General features: G+C 37.1%; 1 protein-coding gene across 1 annotated transcript in view; it reads left to right on the top strand.

Moving 5' to 3' along the window:
- Window positions 1–19952, top strand: part of SDK1 (sidekick cell adhesion molecule 1) — a 653415-nt gene that overhangs the window by 51310 nt on the left and 582153 nt on the right. The window lies entirely within an intron of this gene.

Below are 19952 nucleotides of genomic sequence, written 5' to 3'. Positions count from 1 at the left end.
CGGAGCACAAGCTCCAGACGCGCAGGCTCAGTAGTTGTGGCTCACGGGCCCAGTTGCTCTGCAGCATGTGGGATCTTCCCAGACTGGGGCTCGAACCCGTGTCCCCTGCACTGGCAGGCAGATTCTCAACCACTGCGCCACCAGGGAAGCCCTATCATTATATTTTTTTTGCTCGTAATGAGTGAATTTACATCTGGCTAGGAATGCATTTAAATAAAACATTTTGGATACCTTCTCAACACAAGATTACTATGTGGTCCCTTAGTGCTGACATTCTACTCCAGAGGATTTGGGGGCTCCCTGTTTGGAATACTGTGAGAACCATAGAGAAGAGGCACCAGTTCCACAGCAGTTCCTGCTGTCACTGTTTAGTTTATGAACCTCACTTTCAGGAGTTTAGCAATTTCCAGACAGTATCTTGAGGCTTCATGGAACTCTTTGGGGGATGCTACTATTCAGGGCACTCTGGAGGTTACTGTAAAAAGGAATCATACTCAGTAATTAAGCCCTGGAGATAGGAATTTATACTGCAGCCATGACTCTTTGGGTCTTAGGGCAAATCGAGGAAGGCTCTTTGGCTGAATGAATCTTGAGGCTTCCGCTTTGCCTCTTGAACAATAGGTACTTTCATAAAGATATTTTCTAAGCAAGGTATTACCACACTTTCTCCGTTTTACTTCTGGCTCTGCCATTCTGCTGTCATCTTTGCAGGCCACATAACATCAGGGGCTGGAGGAGAGGTGTTCCTCTTTCACGGCCTCTTAGAATGAAGCACCCTTTAACATTCCCACCACTTCTGTTAGTTTTCTTCAGTGTTAGAATGTAAACTTCAAGAGGACAGGGGACCAGTTAGTTTTGTTCACGGTAACGTTCTTCACTAGATCCAGTGGAGTGCCTGGCACAGCAGGTGCTCATTATACAGTCTGTTGAATAGATGAATGAAGCTCCTCAGTTACCTAAATTTCAGTGGCTGGTGGGGCTGATTCTCATCAGACCAGTGCAGAAAACAACAGGTATTTTAAAGCAGTTAGACCTTAGAGGAGCACTGTCATGCAGATGTGTAGCTCCCGGTAGCCTCTCAGATGCCAGGTCCATAATGTTAGTGAATGAAGGGGGGGTGTTCCGGGGGCAAAACAGATTTTACTCTCAATTCTTTATCAATATTAGGTCTCCTTAGGGTTACTGACATTCTTCAATGGGAATAACTGCTGAAGATTCCTGTTGAAACATAAGCTTTTCTTTGCTATGTGTTTTAGAACATGTCAAGAGTATGTGACAAGTTAGTGTTGGGTTGATTGTCCCAAGTTTTGTAACCCTGGCCCAGTGCTCCCTCCACAGCCCCAGTCACTAGGCTGCTCGTTCCTGGAGCAGTGGGAGGAGAAGCTGCCAGGTTAGCTACATGAGAAGCCCCCGAGGAAGGGAAGTCTGTCCTCTGCTGTGAAGCTGTGAGCCCACCGGGAGGAGGGGCGGGTTTTACTTTGGGGAATTTCCATACTGGAAATGGTTCTGCCTGTGTGTTACTCCATGTACTTACATGGAGCAGCAATTCAGCACATTCGAATAGTAAGGCCTGCCGTTGCCATTTATAGCAGATGTACTGAAGAAACAAAATGATGAGTTGGCAATCGTATCTGCCATCTTCTCGCTTTGGTTGAATTTTAAAGTGACAAACGTTAATAAATTTAATAGGATCAAAAGATAATCTTAAACATATAACAAAGTCGTAGAAAATAATGTGTGGCCAGGTATCTCTGATACTGTCGTTATTTCCATAATTTCTTAATTGAAAAAACCTTTATTGAAACTAGCGCTAATTTTCTGGATGTTTGTGGTAAGAATATTTGTATTTCTTTTGTTGTACCTCTGCGTTACTTATTCTTTGGGTCCATTTTATGTCCCACCTACTAGTAGGTTCTCTTCTCATTTTTTCTACTTCAATGTCCAGGTCTGGTCTTTTCTGCATTTCCATGTATGTCTTCCTTCCTCAGGTTACTTCTCTCACATCTTCATTTCCTCATCTTCTCTGTTTATCTTTTGCTTTTGATTCACTCCATTTAAATCTACAGTTTCACAATCTCTCATTTATTTTTTAAATTATTCATGAGTGTCAGTAGGAGGTTTCAAATAGGCTGAGAGCTAGCTATGCTTCCTGACCACCTACGCTGTGGTTGCTTCCTTCTTAGACTTAACTGTTGGCTAGAATTCTCCTTTGGTCATGCAAAGTATATAGGCCTTTACTTAATATTTATTAGAGGAAAGATATGTAGCTGGGCAGGTTTCTAATCTCAGTCAATTAAAAATAACTAGTGAATTTTTCAGGGTGATTATTTAAAGTGCTATACTGATAATAGATACTGAAACGAAGCCATATGCACAACCTGGCATTTTAAAAAGTCTGTTTTAAGTATTCTAGATCTATACCTTGGAGCAGATTAATTTTTCAATGACAGACCTCATCTTGTCTACATTGAGTTATGACTTGGTACCACGCTTTATTGCAAAACTCTCAGACCTAAAGGATTTAAAGTTTATTATTGCAATTTTAGAGCAGGTTAGAAAGGAAAGAAAAATAACTTTCCTGAGTGAAAGGACCTAGTTCTCACAGTAGCATTTTGATCTGAGGACTATACTGTGATAAATAACTCTCACTGTAGAACCTGGATGAAATTAACCTTGAGAGAACTTATATACCCCTGAGGCATTAGGTGTCTGATTATGACTTTGTATAATCTGTTTTCACACAGCGTAGTACATAAATATGTGTGTGAGCTGAGTGTAAATGCAACCTTCCTTTACCTTTTTTTTTTTTTTTTTTGACTATGGTGACTCCTTTTAGAGAGGATTTATTGAACACTGCTTGAATCTTCTCTTTTTGTCATTGTGGTAGTCTTATTTGAGTAGGATTTTGATGACTGTTTGAACATAAATATACAGCAGTAGAAAATTTATACACCACCAAATTCATAATCGTGCTTGGATTTATTATATCTAAAGAAATGCCATTTTAAATATTTTCTGGTATCTTTACAAACTCCATTAGAATACTAAGGTTTAAAAAATTAAGTATAATTACTTTTTTCTTTTCAGACTATTGAAGGAATACACAAGATTTAAAATTCATTAATTTTTAGAAAATAAAAAATTTGCATTTATTTTTTAAACTAACACTCTGCAGTGTAAATTATAGTGTTGAAATATATAATTAAGAAAAACAGTACTTATTAACAATTATATGCATACACAACTGGTTTTTCTCCCTGGGAGACTTTTTTTTTTTTTAACTTTTCGTTTTGTGTTGGAGTGTAGCTGATTCACAATGTTGTGTTAGCTTCAGGTGCACAGCACAGTGATTCAGTTATACATATACACGTATCTATTCTTTTTCCCATTCTTTTCCCATTTAGGTTGTTACATATTGAACATATTGAACAGAGTTCCCTGTGCTGTACTGTAGGTCCTTGTTGGTTATCCATTTTAAATATAGCAGTATGTACCTGTCAATCCCCAACTCCTTAACTATCCCTCCCACCCACACACACGCTTCGTAACCATAAGTTCATTCTCTGAGTCTTTTTCTGTTTTGTAAATAAGTTCATTTGTATCATTTTTTTTAGATTCCGCATAAAAGCAATATCATATGATACTTGTCTTTGTCTGACTTACTTCACTCAGTATGGCAGTCGCTAGGTCCATCCATGTTGCTGCAAATGACATTATTTTATTCTTTTTATGGCTGAATAATATTCCATTGTGTATATATATATACCACATCTTCTTTATCCATTCCTCTGTCAACAGACATTTAGTTTGCTTCCATGTCTTGTCTATTGTAAACAGTGCTGCAGTGAACATTAGGGTACATGTATCCTTTCAGGCCATGTTTTTCTCCAGACATATGCCCAGGAGTGGGATTGCTGGGTCATATGGTAGTTCCATGTTTAGCTTTGTAAGGAACCTCCGTACTGTTCTCTGTACCAATTTACATTCCCACCAACAGTGTAGGAGGGGTGCCTTCCCTCCATACCTCTCCAGCATGGAAGACATTTTCATGTACTGTACATGGAAGACATTTTCATGTACTGTCTAAAAGGTACTTTAGGGGATTGTTTATAGTTTATACTTTTCTTTTACAGTTTTCTATGCTTGTTTTACTAGACTTCTAAGAAAAACTTGGGTAATTTTAGGAAATAAACATTTGTGTCTCATTTACTTAATTTTTTATTTTGAGATAATTATAGATTCATATGTTGTTCTAAGATACTGTATAAGGGAGATCCTCTGCCCCTTTTACCAGGTTTCCCTCAATTGTAGCATCTTGACAACTATAGAACAGTATCATATCCAGGATATTGACATTGATACAGTCAAGATACAGAACATTTTCATCACAAGGATCCCTCTTGTTACCCTTTTATAGCCACACCCATTTTCCTCCTGCTGACCTCAGTGCTACCCCTGGCAACCACTAATTTGTTCATTTCCATAATTTTACTTCAAGAACTATAGAAATGGAATAACACACTATGTAACTTTCAGGATTGCCTTTTTTCACTCAGCATAATTCTCTGGATATTCATCTAGATATCACCAATTCATTTCTTTTTAGAAATGAGTAGATGGTTTGCTAGAGAATGGTGGTAGTAGAAATGCCTCTTGATTTTAAGGACCTTTGAAGACTTTAAATATTTCATTTATTTTCAGTTTGGATATATTCTGTTTTCATCTTGTTCTTTTCTAAGACCTAGAGCCAGCCTTCTCTCCAAGAAGCCCTGGTTTCTTTTAGGGGAGAATGATATTTAGAAACCGAGATCTGGGCTCTATTGTGACAGGTGGCCATTGCTTCAAAATAGCTAGAAAAAACAGTGGTCAGAGCTAGGAAATGAAAATAATTATGAGTTCACATTGATATTTCAAAGTCAAATTTAACAGCAGATGGTTTTTAACTTTTTAGCTTCTTTCACTTTATATTTCTGTCCTTTTTCTCTTACATTGAAAATAATTGTTCCTTAATAATAAGTTATTTGCTTTATCCTACAATATACATAACGCATTTTAAAATTACAGTACCAATATTATTAAGAATAAAACTATTGAATAAAGTTCAAGATTTTTTGTAGGTGTTTTTTTAAGGTTAGAGTCCTTTCAATGTATACTACCAAGGATGTACAGAAAGAGTACTGAGTTGAAAATTTTCTTCAAACAAATCAGTGTGTAGATATTTTACCAATTTGATATAAATATTGGTTTATTTAATTCCATTTCTTTACATATTTGTTTTGATTTAATTCTGTATATATATATGTATACATATATACACAAGTACATAGATGTATATTTGTATATATGTATGTATAGATATATACACACGTATATATCAGTACATTAAGTTCAAAAGTCAAAATTAAATAAAAAGCTATCTTTAGAGATGGCTCACTTCCATCTCTAACCCCTTCACCCATTCCCAGTGTCTCCTCCATTTTTATTAATTTTTGTCATAAAAATAAGGAAGTACATATTTTCTTATACAAAAGGTAGTATTGTATTCTCTCTGTTCTCCATCTTTTTTTAAATTTCACAGTATATCCTGCAGATTACTCCATAATAGTACATAAAGATATTCCTTACTCCTTTTTATGGCAGCATAAGTACTGGATAATTTTGCATGTGTAATTTTATTAGATATTGTAGGCTTCCCCTTTATGGGGATTTTATTTTATTAATCAACAGTGTTTGCCATTTTCAGTTACTTCTCAACCTTGCCAGGAGAGAAGGTTGTTGCCGGGTAGGTTAGAAGTAGTGTTTCAGTGTAGTTTCACTTTACATTTCTCTTATGAGTATAATTGAGCATTTTAAAAATATTTAAGAGCTTTCTTTTCTGTGAACTGTTGGTTCATCTGTTTTGTCTGTTTGTCTATCAGATTTTTGATACTTATTGCTTCTATTTTTGAAGAAAAAGAAAGATTCTCTCTTTGGGAGATGAACTGTGACTGTTGTATTCTGGTTTTCCATTTGTTTTAGGATGTTTTTTTTGGATGTATAAGGTTTTTTTTTAAGGTTTATTATTTATTTATTTTACTTATTTCGGCTGCGTCAGGTCTTAGTTGTGGCATGTGGGATCTTTCGTTGCAGTGCGTGGCGTTGCGGCGCATGGGCTTTTCTCTAGTTGTGGCATGCGGGATTTCTCTTCTCTAGTTGTGGCACGTAGGCTCTAGGGCACGTGGGTTCTGTAGTTGTGGTGCGTGGGTTCCAGAGCACGTGGGCTCTGTAGTTTGCGGCACGCAGCCTCTCTGGTTGAGGCCCGCAAGCTCAGTAGTTGTGGCACACGGACTTAGTTGCCCCACGGCACGTGGGATCTTAGTTCCCTGACCAGGGATCGAACCCGTGTCCCCTGCATTGAAAGGCAGATTCTTTACCACTGGACCACCAGGGAAGTCCCATGTGTAAGTTTTGAAAAATACCTCTTTTAAAGTTGTAATTTCATGTGCTCTAGATCTTTATGCGTATGTTCCACATAGATGGGATAGAGAAGTTACAAATTTCTTTTCATGTCTGCATTCTCTAGCTGCTCACCTTTTGGGGGTATATTTCAAACCACCTTGTCAATAACAGTGCATTATTCCAGCTCCTTTGCTGATTAATCTTCTCACCGTATACCAGAAAACCACAGAAAGCCTGTACTGGCTTTTTTCTATCATAAACTTGTCATTTGTGAAACAGTTGCCTAGTGATGTTAATTCTTTTTGTGGAACGACATTCATGCCCTTTTTCCCTCTGTATTTGTTATACATTTCCATAGTCTTGTTCTTTGCATCTCTTGCCTAAAACAGGGGTTTACAATACCTTTCTGCAAAGGGCCAGAAGTAAGTATTTTAGGCTTTGCAGACTATATAGTCTCAGTCACAATTACTCAAATCTGTTTTTGTTGTGTAAAGGCAACCTTAGACAATATGTAAATGAATGTCATGGCTGTGTTCTAGCAAATTTTTATTTGCAACAACAGGTGATGGTGGAGGGAGAGGGAGAAGAGTGGGCAGATTTGGCCCATGGATTACATTCTGCTGACCCCTGCTCTAGGCCATTATAGTTAAACTCCCCCTCAACATGTTTAACTGCTCACTTCCTTGCCATCATTTTGAGTAAGTGAAAAGCTATTAAAAAAACTTAACTATAAAATCAGATAGTAGAGTCATCAACCTCCAGGGAATTTGGTATAGTGTTTGGATGATGATGGTGATAAGATTTTATTTATTTTTGATACACTATTATTATAGCACAAATATGCAGAAAAAATTTTAAAGAAAATCAGAATAACTAGAACATGCTTTAATTCCTATTTATTGGACGCTAATGTTGCTGACAATACTCCCTTTGAGGATGAACTTTGTAGAAAGACAGTGATACCATCACACTGTCAGAACTCTCTGTAGAAGTGATAATTCTAAGAGGAAAATGATCTGTATCGGGAAGGAGTCCTGTCACATTATTGCCAGTGTTATTGTCCTCAACTAAAAGTAAACTTAGTAATAATGGCTTCTATGAGTAAAAAAAAAATCTGAAACAGATAAAATACATAAAACTTAGTTAACTCTTGAGTCAGTTGTGTAAGTCCTGATCATTTCTAGGTATTACAAAGAAGAAAGTGTTCCCATGCCTCTCCTTTCCTGAAAGAGTGTCTTGTGTACCTGCTATTGACAAAGATATTTGTCCTCTTGTTAGGCTAGTGTTTAAATGAACATTTAAAATCACCTATTTCCCAACTCACTTTTGTGGGAAACATTTATTCAGTTCCAAATCTTATCAGAGGGATTGCAAATCCGGTGTCTCTTACTACCATGTTTCCATCCAGTTTTCATGGTGTTGCAGAAGGGCGGTCAGTAATAGGGTATTAGAGGATTGAGTGAAATTGACAATTTGAGAATTAAAAGCAGTATGTAAGGGTTTAGATCATGGATGGGATGGTAGAGTTGAAGGGATAAAGCAGTAAGGACAGTAGGAGAGAAGACCCACTGGAAACTCTCTAGGACTTTGACAGTCTGTTATTTGAACCCAAAGCATGTGGCATTTGGACCTTGCCATCCCAATCTTCCCTTGTATTCATTTCCACTCCTAGAAGTGAAAAGGAGCCTGGTATGACCTGGCATCTCCTCTATATCATAACACCCCGATTCAAACTTCTTCTTGTTTTTATGAGAACCGAATGAGACAGTTAATGCAAAGCACTTAGAACAGTACTTGACATGTAGTAAGAGCTGAATAAAAGTTAGCTATTACATGTCAAATTTGAATAAATAATATAAATAATATAAATATTGCCCCTTGTTTTCTCTGTTTTATATATAAAAGTCAAGAAGTCTGTAATTCTATGAAATCGTGTTGTCCCACATTTTTATACGTCATTCCACTACCTCCTGCCTCCTTTAATAATGTAAATAGTTTGATTGAAGCACACTGATGCTCATTTATTTATGTATTGTCTACATCTGCTTTCACTCTACAGTGGCAGAGTTGAATAGATGAGACAGAGGTTATGTGGTTTGCAAAACAAAAATTATTTACTATCTGTGCGTTATAGGAAAAGCTTGCGAACACCTGATACATAGGGTATTCTGATCCAAAGTAAAAGTAAGTAGAAAGAACTCAATTATAGAACTTTCTGAAACCAGCATTTAGTCTTCATTTCTCTTAATCTCATATTGAAATAAATGATGTTGTATAAAAGAGGATAGCACAAAGTAAGATGTTTATTCAGGTTTTCATTTATGTTGCTATCAAAGAGCTGGTCTTGAATTACTGTAAATTATTGAAACATTACCAATTGCAGTAAACTATGTGAATTAATTTAAATGCTTGAAGTTCCTTTTCTTTCATAATAGATGAAAACCTGAACCTATAAAATTTGTGGTACATTTCTTTCCACTTACTAAGAATACTTACATTTACGCTGTGCAGTAGTTTGCTTTCATAAGAATTAGTATTTTCAAGGCAGCACTGAGCCTCATCAGCTCACAGTACCAACTCAGAACATTAAACATGGGGAGTCAGTGGTATCACCTTCATCCACAGGAGACAGCATGTTGCTACCCATTGAGAAGGACTTTTAAAACCAAACTTTGTTTTAAAATGTGTCATTACTATTACCTGAATCACTTAGATTCAAGCCATAATAAAGAGTACAAACATAGGCCTAAGATAAAATTTGAATTTAGATCTGACTTTAAATTGAAATGTGTATATGACTTTAGAGAGTATGGTTTTGATAGTGTGATCATTAATTTCTCAAAAGTGAATCTGCTTCTTGAATACGTGGGTTGTCAGAGCAGTCTCCTCACTGGCAGGGGAGTATCAGACAAGTGGTGTTTTTCAGACAGCCAGGCAGATGGCTCTTTTTCTTCAGTACAGGGTGTGCCAACCAAAGGAGACAGCTGCACGAATGTTAACCCCTGAGGGAGTGAGAAAACAGTTGCTGTCAGTTGTTCTTTATAAGTCTGTAGCCTGACTTCAGAATGATGTGAGAAAAGAAGTCTTTTAAGAAAAGTATGCGTTAGATGCACAAGCGCAGCCTGTAATCTCAGTTCTCACTAAAACAGTGGAAGATGATATAATTTAAAAAGGAAACAAACTCCTAGGTCTGACGTTTCTGAGATAATGTGGTGGCACACTACTTGAGCCTGATACATTGCTTCCCAATTACTGTTAAAACATCCATGCAGATGACAAATACGGGCAATTGCACTATAAAGCCAATGCCATATACTAAGATCTGGGTAGAAGCTTCCTAAATATGGTTGGTGGGATGGATTGAGACTAGTTAGGGATTATATAGCACATGTTCTGCTTCTGAACTGGCATAGGGCATATGGCCCCACCCAACGTAGGACACAGTTTAAAGGTTGATTTGCACAGCATGCCTAACTTCAGGAAGCATGTGGGTTACGCTGAGTGGCAAAAGTTTGCCATTGCCAGACTTTTGTTTTTTGGGTTTTGTTTGGCTTAAAAAAGAAATTTATTTTCTCACAATTCTGGAGCCTAGAAGTTTAAGATCAAGGTGTTGGCAGGGCAGGTGGCTGTTTTCTCCCTATGCCTTCACACGATCTTCCCTCTGTATGTCTGTGTCCTCATTTCTTTTTCTTAGAGGGACACCAATCATACTGGATTAAGGCCCATCTGAATGACCTTATTTAACCTTAGTCACCTCTTTTTTTTTTTTTTAACATCTTTATTGGAGTATAATTGCTTTACAATGCTGTGTTAATTTCTGCTTTATAACAAAGTGAATCAGCTATACATATACATATGTCCCCATATCTGTTCCCTCTTGCATCTCCCTCCCTCCCACCCTCCTTATCCCACCCCTCTAGGTGGTCACAAAGCATGGAGCTGATCTCCCTGTGCTATGTGGCTGCTTCGCACTAGCTGTCTGTTTTACGTTTGGTAGTGTATACATGTCCATGCCACTCTCTCACTTTGTCCCAGCTTACCCTTCCCCCTCCGTGTCCTCAAATCCATTCTCTAGTAGGTCTATGTCTTTATTCCCGTCTTGCCCCTAGGTTCATCATGACCATTTTTTTTTTTAAGATTCCATATATGTGTGTTAGCGTATGGTATTTGTTTTTCTCTTTCTGACTTACTTCACTCTGTATGACAGACTCTAGGTCCATCCACCTCACTACAAATAACTCAGTTTTGTTTCTTTTTTATGGCTGAGTAATATTCCATTGTATATATGTGCCACATCTTCTTTATCCACTTATCTGTTGATGGACGCTTAGGTTGCTTCCATGTCCTGGCTATTGTAAATAGAGCTGCAATGAACATTTTGGTACATGACTCTTTTTGAATTACGGTTTTCTCAGGGTATATGCCCAGTAGTGGGATTGCTGGGTCGTATGGTAGTTCTATTTTTAGTTTTTTGAGGAACCTCCATACTGTTCTCCGTAGTGGCTGTACCAATTCACATTCCCACCAACAGTGCAAGAGGGTTCCCTTTTCTCTACACCCTCTCCAGCATTTATTGTTTGTAGAGTTTTTGATGTTGGCCATTCTGACCAGTGTGAGATAATATCTCATTGTAGTTTTGATTTGCATTTCTCTAATGATTAATGATGTTGAGCATTCTTTCACGTATCTGTTGACAATCTGTATATCTTCTTTGGAGAAATGTCTGTTTAGGTCTTCTGCCCATTTATGGATTGGGTTGTTTGTTTTTTTGATATTGAGCTGCATGAGCTGCTTGTAAATTTTGGAGATTAATCCTTTGTCAGTTGCTTCATTTGCAAATATTTTCTCGTATTCTGAGGGTTGTCTTTTTGTCTTGTTTATGGTTTCCTTTGCTGTGCAAAAGCTTTTAAGTTTCATTAGGTTCCATTTGTTTATTTTTGTTTTTATTTCCATTTCTGTAGGAGGTGGGTCAAAAAGGATCTTGCTGTGATTTATGTCATAGAGTGTCTGCCTATGTTTTCCTCTAAGAGTTTGATAGTGTCTGGCCTTACATTTAGGTCTATAATCCATTTTGAATTTATTTTTGTGTATGGTGTTAGGGAGTGTTCTCATTTCATTCTTTTACCTGTAGCTGTCCAGTTTTCCCAGCACCACTTATTGAAGAGGCTGTCTTTTCTCCACTGTATATTCTTGCCTCCTTTATCAAAGGTAAGGTGACCATATGTGCGTGGGTTTATCTCTGGGCTTTCTATCCTGTTCCATTGGTCTATATTTCTGTTTTTGTGCCAGTACCATACTGTCTTGATTACTGTAGCTTTGTAGTATAGTGTGAAGTCCGGGAGCCTGATTCCTCTAGCTCTGTTTTTCTTTCTCAAGATTGCTTTGGCTATTTGGGGCCTTTTGTGTTTCCATACAAATTGTGACATTTTTTGTTCTAGTTCTGTGAAAAATGCCAGTGGTAGTTTGATAGGGATTGCATTGAATCTGTAGATTGCTTTGGGTAGTAGAGTCATTTTCACAATGTTGATTCTTCCAATCCAAGAACATGGTATATCTCTCCATCTATTTGTATCATCTTTAATTTCTTTCATCAGTGTCTTATAATTTTCTGCATACAGGTCTTTTGTCTCCTTCGGTAAGTTTATTCCTGGGTATTTTATTCTTTTTGTTGCAATGGTAAATGAGAGTGTTTCCTGAATTTCACTTTCAGATTTTCATCATTCGTGTATAGGAATGCAAGAGATTTCTGTGCATTAATTTTGTATCCTGCTAATTCATTGGTAGACTTTTGAGCCAGTCAGTCAGTGTCCTTAACCTGCCCCCTTTCCCCATCTCCACTGGTTCATTTCCATTCGTTTTCCTCTGAAAGCTAACTCCCAACATGCAACCCAGTAGCAGGAGCTAGAGGGAGATGGATGAGGGTGCCCTACACCCTTGAATGCATGTCACTTAAAGAAAAGCTTTTTAAGTAGGAAAAGCCGTGGGTGCCCATGTGTTTCATGTATTATGTACAGTGCGTGTGACAGCTGACAGGAGTACCTATCAGAGCAGGAAGAGTTTCTCTCTCCACATGCTCACATTAGAAGGAATGTCTGTCACACATCAGCAGTTGAGCTGAGAGTAGAATGCATCTCATTTCAATCTGAGTTTCATTCTGAGAGGGAGAACCTGCCAACATTTAGTGGGCATCGAGGAGACTAAAGACAAGTTACCTTGTCTGCAGAAACGTTAGATTTAAATAGCCCTCTCCTCTACAAAGCTACGTATAGGGAAGATGTCTATCATGTAGATTTGAAAAGATTCTCGAAAATAAGGGAAATGAAATAATGACTTTGAAGACACAGTGTGTCTCCCCAGAAATGATTGCATGTAAGGAACACATTTAGTATAAATTTACAACAAATTTAGTGTAAGTCTCCTGGGATCTTAAAAGATCATGGCCTCGGGCAAAAAGGAAACCAGAGAGCCCTAAGGAGAAACAGGCTGAGATGAAAGCAGAAGTGTCAAAGCTGGTTGAAATAAAAGAATGCAAGAAAACCAGAATTGCAATAAAATTTAAAATTAAGGCAATCAAAAGAATACTTGATATGCCAAAACAGGGAAGTGTATCATGGATGACAGGCTTGAGAACAGAATGCAGAGAAGAAAAGGATAAAGTTATGTAAATATGAAAAGTAGATAGGGAGGACAGATAACACCTCTTCAACCCAAGAGGTGTTCCATAGCAGGAAACTAAAGCATTAGGCAGGGAAATCATGAGTGAACTTTCCCATGCCAGAGATAGTGTGAGTAGAGATCAAAAGGGTGTCCTGAGCACCAGCCAACAGTAATGACTACAGGTTCTTACTTAGGCCTATTCTGGCAAACTATTTGAACTTTAAGGATAAAGCAAACCCAGGAATAAAACAGGTTACCTACAAAGGAACATACTAAGTCTGTGGCTCAGTAATTGTGTTCAGCTGAGTTTACATATATATAAAACCTTGTTTGTAAATGACTGTTTTCAGATGTAAAACAACAGCATTCATGTTGCACCCCTTAAAGAGCTGCTTAGATACATATTTCATCCCTGGAGGAGACCACTCTTGGGTTTTAGCTTATTTCTCTGACTTTGAAAGGAGAGCATGGAGTTGTATAGCTTCCTGACCTTTTGGGAAGTTGGAATATATTTATGTGTCATGTCCTTTGATTGGAGGTTAGCAGTATAGGCCGTCAGACTAGTCTAGCTCAACTGGAAACCCACCAACCAAACACAAAACCAAAAACAATCCAGCTATATTTCCTTTATAAAAGCTATGTGTCAAAGACTTTGAGTCATAGCCTATGTGTCAAAGGCTATGACTAAAAGGCTTTAAGGAAAGAAATTGGTAAATGCGAACAAAGAGAATAGAAGTTCTGTTACCCTAAGACAAAGCATTAACATGGGACAAAAATAATCATGAAGATGAAAAGTACAAGCCACAATAAAGTAATGACATTAATTTTTATGGGATAAATTACATCACAATAAACATTTATCACTGGGAATGCAAAGGAAAACAAAGAGTAACGAGACACTAATGTTTATTTTTGACAGATCGTTAGACAAGAAGTCAAGACGATAGAGGGCATGAATATTCTAAGGGTGATCTAAGATACATGTTGAGAGCTTTACCCTGAAAATAGAGATGATTCCTTCTTTTCCCAGGGCCCCAGGGAATTCTTTTTCTAGATCATAAAACCTAAACTTCCAACAAACTGAATATAATAGAAAATGCATTCTCTAACCACAGTGAAATTTCAAAAATGTTGTACATGAAAATTTAAAACAAAAAGCGCCGATTTCCCCTCCCCCCCCCCACTCCAAGCCATCTCATAAATAACTCTTGATTGGGTCAAAGAGAATAGCAAAATTAAGATTAAAAAATATCTAGAAAAAAGTATAATGCAAAGTGCATATTAACACTGAGATTTAGTCAAAGCAGTACATAGAGGAAAATTAATGTCCTTAAATAGTGACATTTCATAGCAAGAGGGAATAAAAAGCATTTCAGCACAGACATAAAAGAAAAAGAAGTTATTAGAAAATATGTGCTAGAAAACAGACAATTGATAAATTTATGTTAGTTCATTGGGAAAAATGCTCCAGTATATAGGTAAGGCTTTAGGTAACCTAATTGAGACAGAACAAAATATGAAAAAGGGCAAAAATATATATGACTGTATTAATAAATTTGAAGTCCAAATGAAATGGATGCTTTTCTAGTAAAGTGTAAATTACCCAAATTGACTGAAGTAGAGGAGAAGAACCATAAGGATAACAATATTAATAGCAGTAAGTGAGGGCTGTTGGAGAGTTAGCCCCACGCACTCCCAACACAGAAATCTATACCCAAATAGTTCCACTGGTGAATTCTTCCAAACAGATCATACCTACAGTACATAAATTGTTCCTAAACATAAAAAGATGGGAATTTTTTTTTTTTTTTTTTTTTGGCGATACGCGGGCCTCTCACTGTTATGGCCTCTCCTGTTGCGGAGCACAGGCTCCGGACGCGCAGGCTCAGTGGCCATGGCTCATGGGCCCAGCCACTCCACGGCATGTGGGATCCTCCTGGACCAGGGCACGAACCCGTGTCCCCTGCATTGGCAGGCGGACTCTCAACCACTGTACCACCAGGGAAACCCCGGGAAACTTTTTAAAAACCTCTTTACTGCCCTATTGGTTGCCTTTTCAATGTCTATTTGTCCTTGCCATCCTTTAAAAAGTTTTCTGATTTTTGTCAGGGATCCATTCCATCTTCAGCTCCATGGGGTGGTCTGTGATTAGTCTAAGAACCAATTGATGGGAAAATAATTGACCCAGTGCCATTTGTTATAAAGATTGTTCAGTGGGAAAGAAATAGGCTTTTCAACAAGAGGGACGATTGGATATCCACATGCAAAAAGATGAATCCAGAGCTGTGCCTTACACCATACACAAAAGTTAACTCAAAATGTATCACAGACCTAAATGTAAGAGCTCAAATGACAAAACTCTTAGAAGAATACATAGCTAAGAAAGCATTTGCCTAATCCTATGTCATGAAAAGCACAAGAGATAAAAAAAATTGATAAATTGAACTCCATTGAAATTGAAAGCTTTTGTGCTTTAAAGCATACCCAGTTGCATTTTACTACCATTTTGCAACTGAGGTTTTTTTTTTCCTGCTGGAAATTTTTTTAAATTTAAAAATTTTATATAATTTTTAAAGATTACTTTCCATTTACAGTTATTACAAAATATTGGCTATATTTCCTGTGTTATACAATACATTCTTGAGCCTCTTACACGCTATGGTTTGTACCTCCCACTCCCCCACCCCTGTATTGCCCCTCCCCCTTCTAACTGGTAACCACTAGTTGGTTTTCTATATCTGTGAGTGAGTCTGTTTTGTTATATTCACTAGTTTTATTTTTTTTAGATTCCACATATAAGTGATATCATACTATATTTGTCTTTCTCTGTCTGCCTTACTTTACTTAGCATAATGCCCTCCAAGTCTGTCCATGTTTCTGCAAATGGCAAAATTTCATTTTTTTTATGGCTGAGTAGTAGTCCATTGTGTGTGTGTATGTGTGTGTATGTGTGTGTATGTGTATAATCACATCTTTATCCATTCATATATTGATGCAAACTTAGGTTGCTTCCATATCTTGGCAATTGTAAATAATGCTGCTATGAACATTGGGGTGCATGTATCTTTTTGAATTATACACCCATATACCCAGGAGTGGAACTGCTGGGTCATATGGTAGTTCTATTTTTAGCTTTTTGAGAAATCTCCATACTGTTTTCCAAGAATATGAGTTCTTGAGAACATCATTTGGCTCCTGAACAAAAGAACCCTAAAATTAGCTCTGCCTCTGTAGTGATCATTATAGGAGATGGTCAGTTTACTTTTTGTGAAAGTTTGAGTTGGAGTTTTTGTTACTTGCAGCCGAATACATCCTAAGTGATAAACAGTGAAATGAAATAAACTAACCTCCGAAGATAGCAAATGATGTAGGATAGTGTACGTTGTGGGCTGTATTGGCAGAATTGCAAATGTATTAAAGTGATGGATTTTATTTCAAAATACGGAATTACCTAAATTCTAACATTCTGGAAATGTCCTTTTATGTTTTGGTTACATTCCCAATTTTAAAATACTATAATAAGAAAACACGTGAAAAATAAAATTGCAGGATTTTGATGATGAAAATTAAGTTTTAGAAACCAGAATTCAACAGTTAATTTAAAAAATATCAAGTGGAATTTATTATTTGGTATTAAGAATATAATTGAAGTTATGAATAAATCAATGGAGGAAAACCATATGGTCTAAATAGATATTGTGAAGTTATTTGATAGTTTCACATTTATTCCTTATTTTAAAAAGGAAAATCTTTAGTAATAGGAAAAGGATTGAAGGGTGCTTTCCGATCTTAACGTTGTTAAAGATGTCTCAAAGTAATAGTTTAACATCATTTATTATAGTGGAAATTCTAGAAACACTTATTTAAAAAACCCAAATCAGGGTGTTATCAATTCCATTAAAAAATGTTTCCTTTTGGAAGTGTGACATAATGTTATTTGACACTGAAAAATAAGTGATAAATGACAGGAGGAAACAAAATTATTGTAATTTTGAAGATATGATTAGGAAAAAAAAGGAAAACTGACAAACTATTAGAAGCACTTTACTAAGGTGCTTATTTACAAGTTAAGTGTGTAAATTTCACTAACTTTCTTTTACACCAACAATAACCATTTAGAATAAATAACAGAGAAAACCCCATTCACAATCACAAACCCTGAAACTTGAAATACACTTGCTAAGAATGGTATATGATTTATGTGAAGGAAACCATAAAACTTTTTAAAGGGACAAAAAGACTTGAAAAAAAAGTCACACCTTGTTTTCACATGAGAATAGCCAACTTTGTAAAATGTCAGTTTTCCCTTGGTCTGTAAATTCAGTGTAATCCCAATTCAAATTGTAGTAGAATTTTTTTTTTTAACTTGATGTTATGATACCCATGGAAATTGGAATGATGGAAGTCTTTAGATTCATGGCCACTTATTGGTAGCTAGAGGCTGGATGATTGGGGGAGATTATCTGAGTCTGGTATCAAGAATCCACTATTGCCTTAAGTGGTTCACTCTTTAGGAGCAAGGCCACCTATTAACTGGTCTTAAATTCTCTACTTGGGACTTGTTAACTCTCTGGGAGGTGTATGACCTTTTCCCCCCTAGTTGTGTACAGGACAGATTGTCATCAGCTACTGTGGCTACCCAAAAGATTTTTTTCCACAGTTGACTTTCTCCCTTCATCCTACTCTCTTTGGGAAGTTTAGCTGCCTTACTTTAATGTCTTAGCCAATCATAACCCTGGCACCAATATAGTCTAACTCTTTCTCTGAAAGTTGAGGCAGTTTGCCTCAAAATATTACCTGAGGCAATATATGATCTTCCTCTCGCCTACTTCCTTGGCCGCTATACTTCTCAGGTCACCCCACTCTCCCTACAATATAGCTTTACTGGCTTTTTTTTTCAGTGCTTGGAACAAGTCAAGTTCTCTCCTCGTCCCAGGCCCTTTACTTATGGTGTTCCCTCTGTCTGGACCAATTCCTGACCATTCTCCTCTCCCTGTCTCCCCACTCCCTCCACACACATCTGGTCAATTCTAATTCACCCTTCAGGTCTCTGATTAACTCTGCAGAGAGACTTCTCCTGACCTTTTAAAATTGAGTAAGTCCTGTTGTTATGCTCACTGTTTTGGCCCCTGAGCTTTTCTTTCATAGCACTTAACACTTTATCATGTGTTTATTTTGTTTATAGTCTGTCACGCTCATCAGAGGACAGAGACTGTGTCTGCTTAGTTCACCATTTTAGGTCCAGCACCTAGATGGTACCTGCCACGTAGTAGACATTCAGTACATATTTGGTGAATGAATAAGTGTACAGTAACTTAAAACATGTTTCATGAGTAGCATAACATGTTTAATGATGCTGTATAAGCATTTTACTTACACAGCTTCTACAACGACTCTTAACACTATCACAGAGGCCAATCTGTCTCTCATGTCTAATAAAGTAAATTGGAAGTTCATTTTCAAGAGTAGATATTTGTGAGTTGTTGAAAAAAATTTTAGAAAATGAGTAGTAATGAGGGCAGACTTGCCTTTACATGTAATAAAATTATGATAAGGCTGTGATTATTAAATCACTGCAATATTGGCCCAGGAAGAGACAGAAAAATGAAATAAAGTCTAGAAGTAAACCCAAGTATATATGGGGTTTTAGTATAGGTCCAACATATTTCATTTTAAATTAGTGGAAAACTGAAAGGTGGTAACCAGCTTATAAAATGGCCCCCAGTCATCCTTGTCTCCTAGTATTGTCATCCTTCTTAGACCCTCTGACATTGGATAGGGCTGACCTACATAACCTAAAGAACATTTTAAAAATGACAGTGTGTGCTCAAGGTTAGGTCATAAAAGACATTGCAACTTCTGTCTTGTGTTCCCCTGGATCATTTGCTCTGGGGGGAGCCAACTACCATGTCATGAGAACACTCAAGCAATGCTATGGAGAGGATCATGTGGAGAGGAGCTGAGATCTTGGTCAACAGCCACCATCAACTTGCCAGCCATATGAGTGGGCTCTCTTGGAAGTGGATCCCACCGCCCTAGTAAAGCCTGTAGATGACTGCAGATCTGGGTGACATCTTGCCCTCAACCTCATGAGGATCACCAAACCAGAACCACAGAGCTAAGCTGCTCCTGAATGCCTGATCTAAAGAAGCTGTGTGAGATTATGTTTATTGTTGTTTTAAGCCAGTAAGTATTGGGGTAATTTGTTATACAGCAATAGGTAACTGATCAGATGGATTCTTAAATACATGGTGTTGGGATAACCAGTCAGCCAGCCAGTATTTGGGGAAAAAGATAAGTTGCATTCTTACTATATTTTTTTTATCAAGAAAATTCCAAGTGGATCAAAGATTTCATTGTAAAAAATGGAACTATTAATGTATTTAGGAGAAAATAAAGCTGAATACTTTTATACTTCTGGGGCAGAAAAGCATTTCCTAATTATGAATATGAAGTTTCCAAACCATAAGGTAAAATTCAGAACTTTTTTTTATGACAAAGAAACCTTATAAGCAAGGGTAAAAGGTAAACTATGAATTAGGGAAACATGTTAGCAAGCTGTATTATGAAAGTTTTTATCTCTTAAATATTGACAGCTCTTGAAAATCAGCAATAAGAAGATTCTCTCTGTAGATGGGTTGGCCAGTAACATGAATGAGCAGTTCACAAAGTAGAAATGCTAATTAATGCATGAGTAGTAGTTATCTGAGAAATATAATTAAGAGCAATGAACAATCACATTTTACCTATCAGATTGGTAGAGATTAAAAAGATTCCTTTATCTGCAGGAAGGTTAGAAAATGTGGGTGGGGATATAGATTTGTCTGACTCTTTTGGAGGGCAGCCTGACGTGTCTC

Source organism: Monodon monoceros, unplaced genomic scaffold (genome assembly GCF_005190385.1).
Source record: "Monodon monoceros isolate NGI ecotype Baffin Bay Population unplaced genomic scaffold, NGI_Narwhal_1 Super_Scaffold_13, whole genome shotgun sequence".
Classification (NCBI taxonomy): Eukaryota; Metazoa; Chordata; class Mammalia; order Artiodactyla; family Monodontidae; genus Monodon; species Monodon monoceros.
This window is presented reverse-complemented; position numbering and strand designations above follow the sequence as displayed.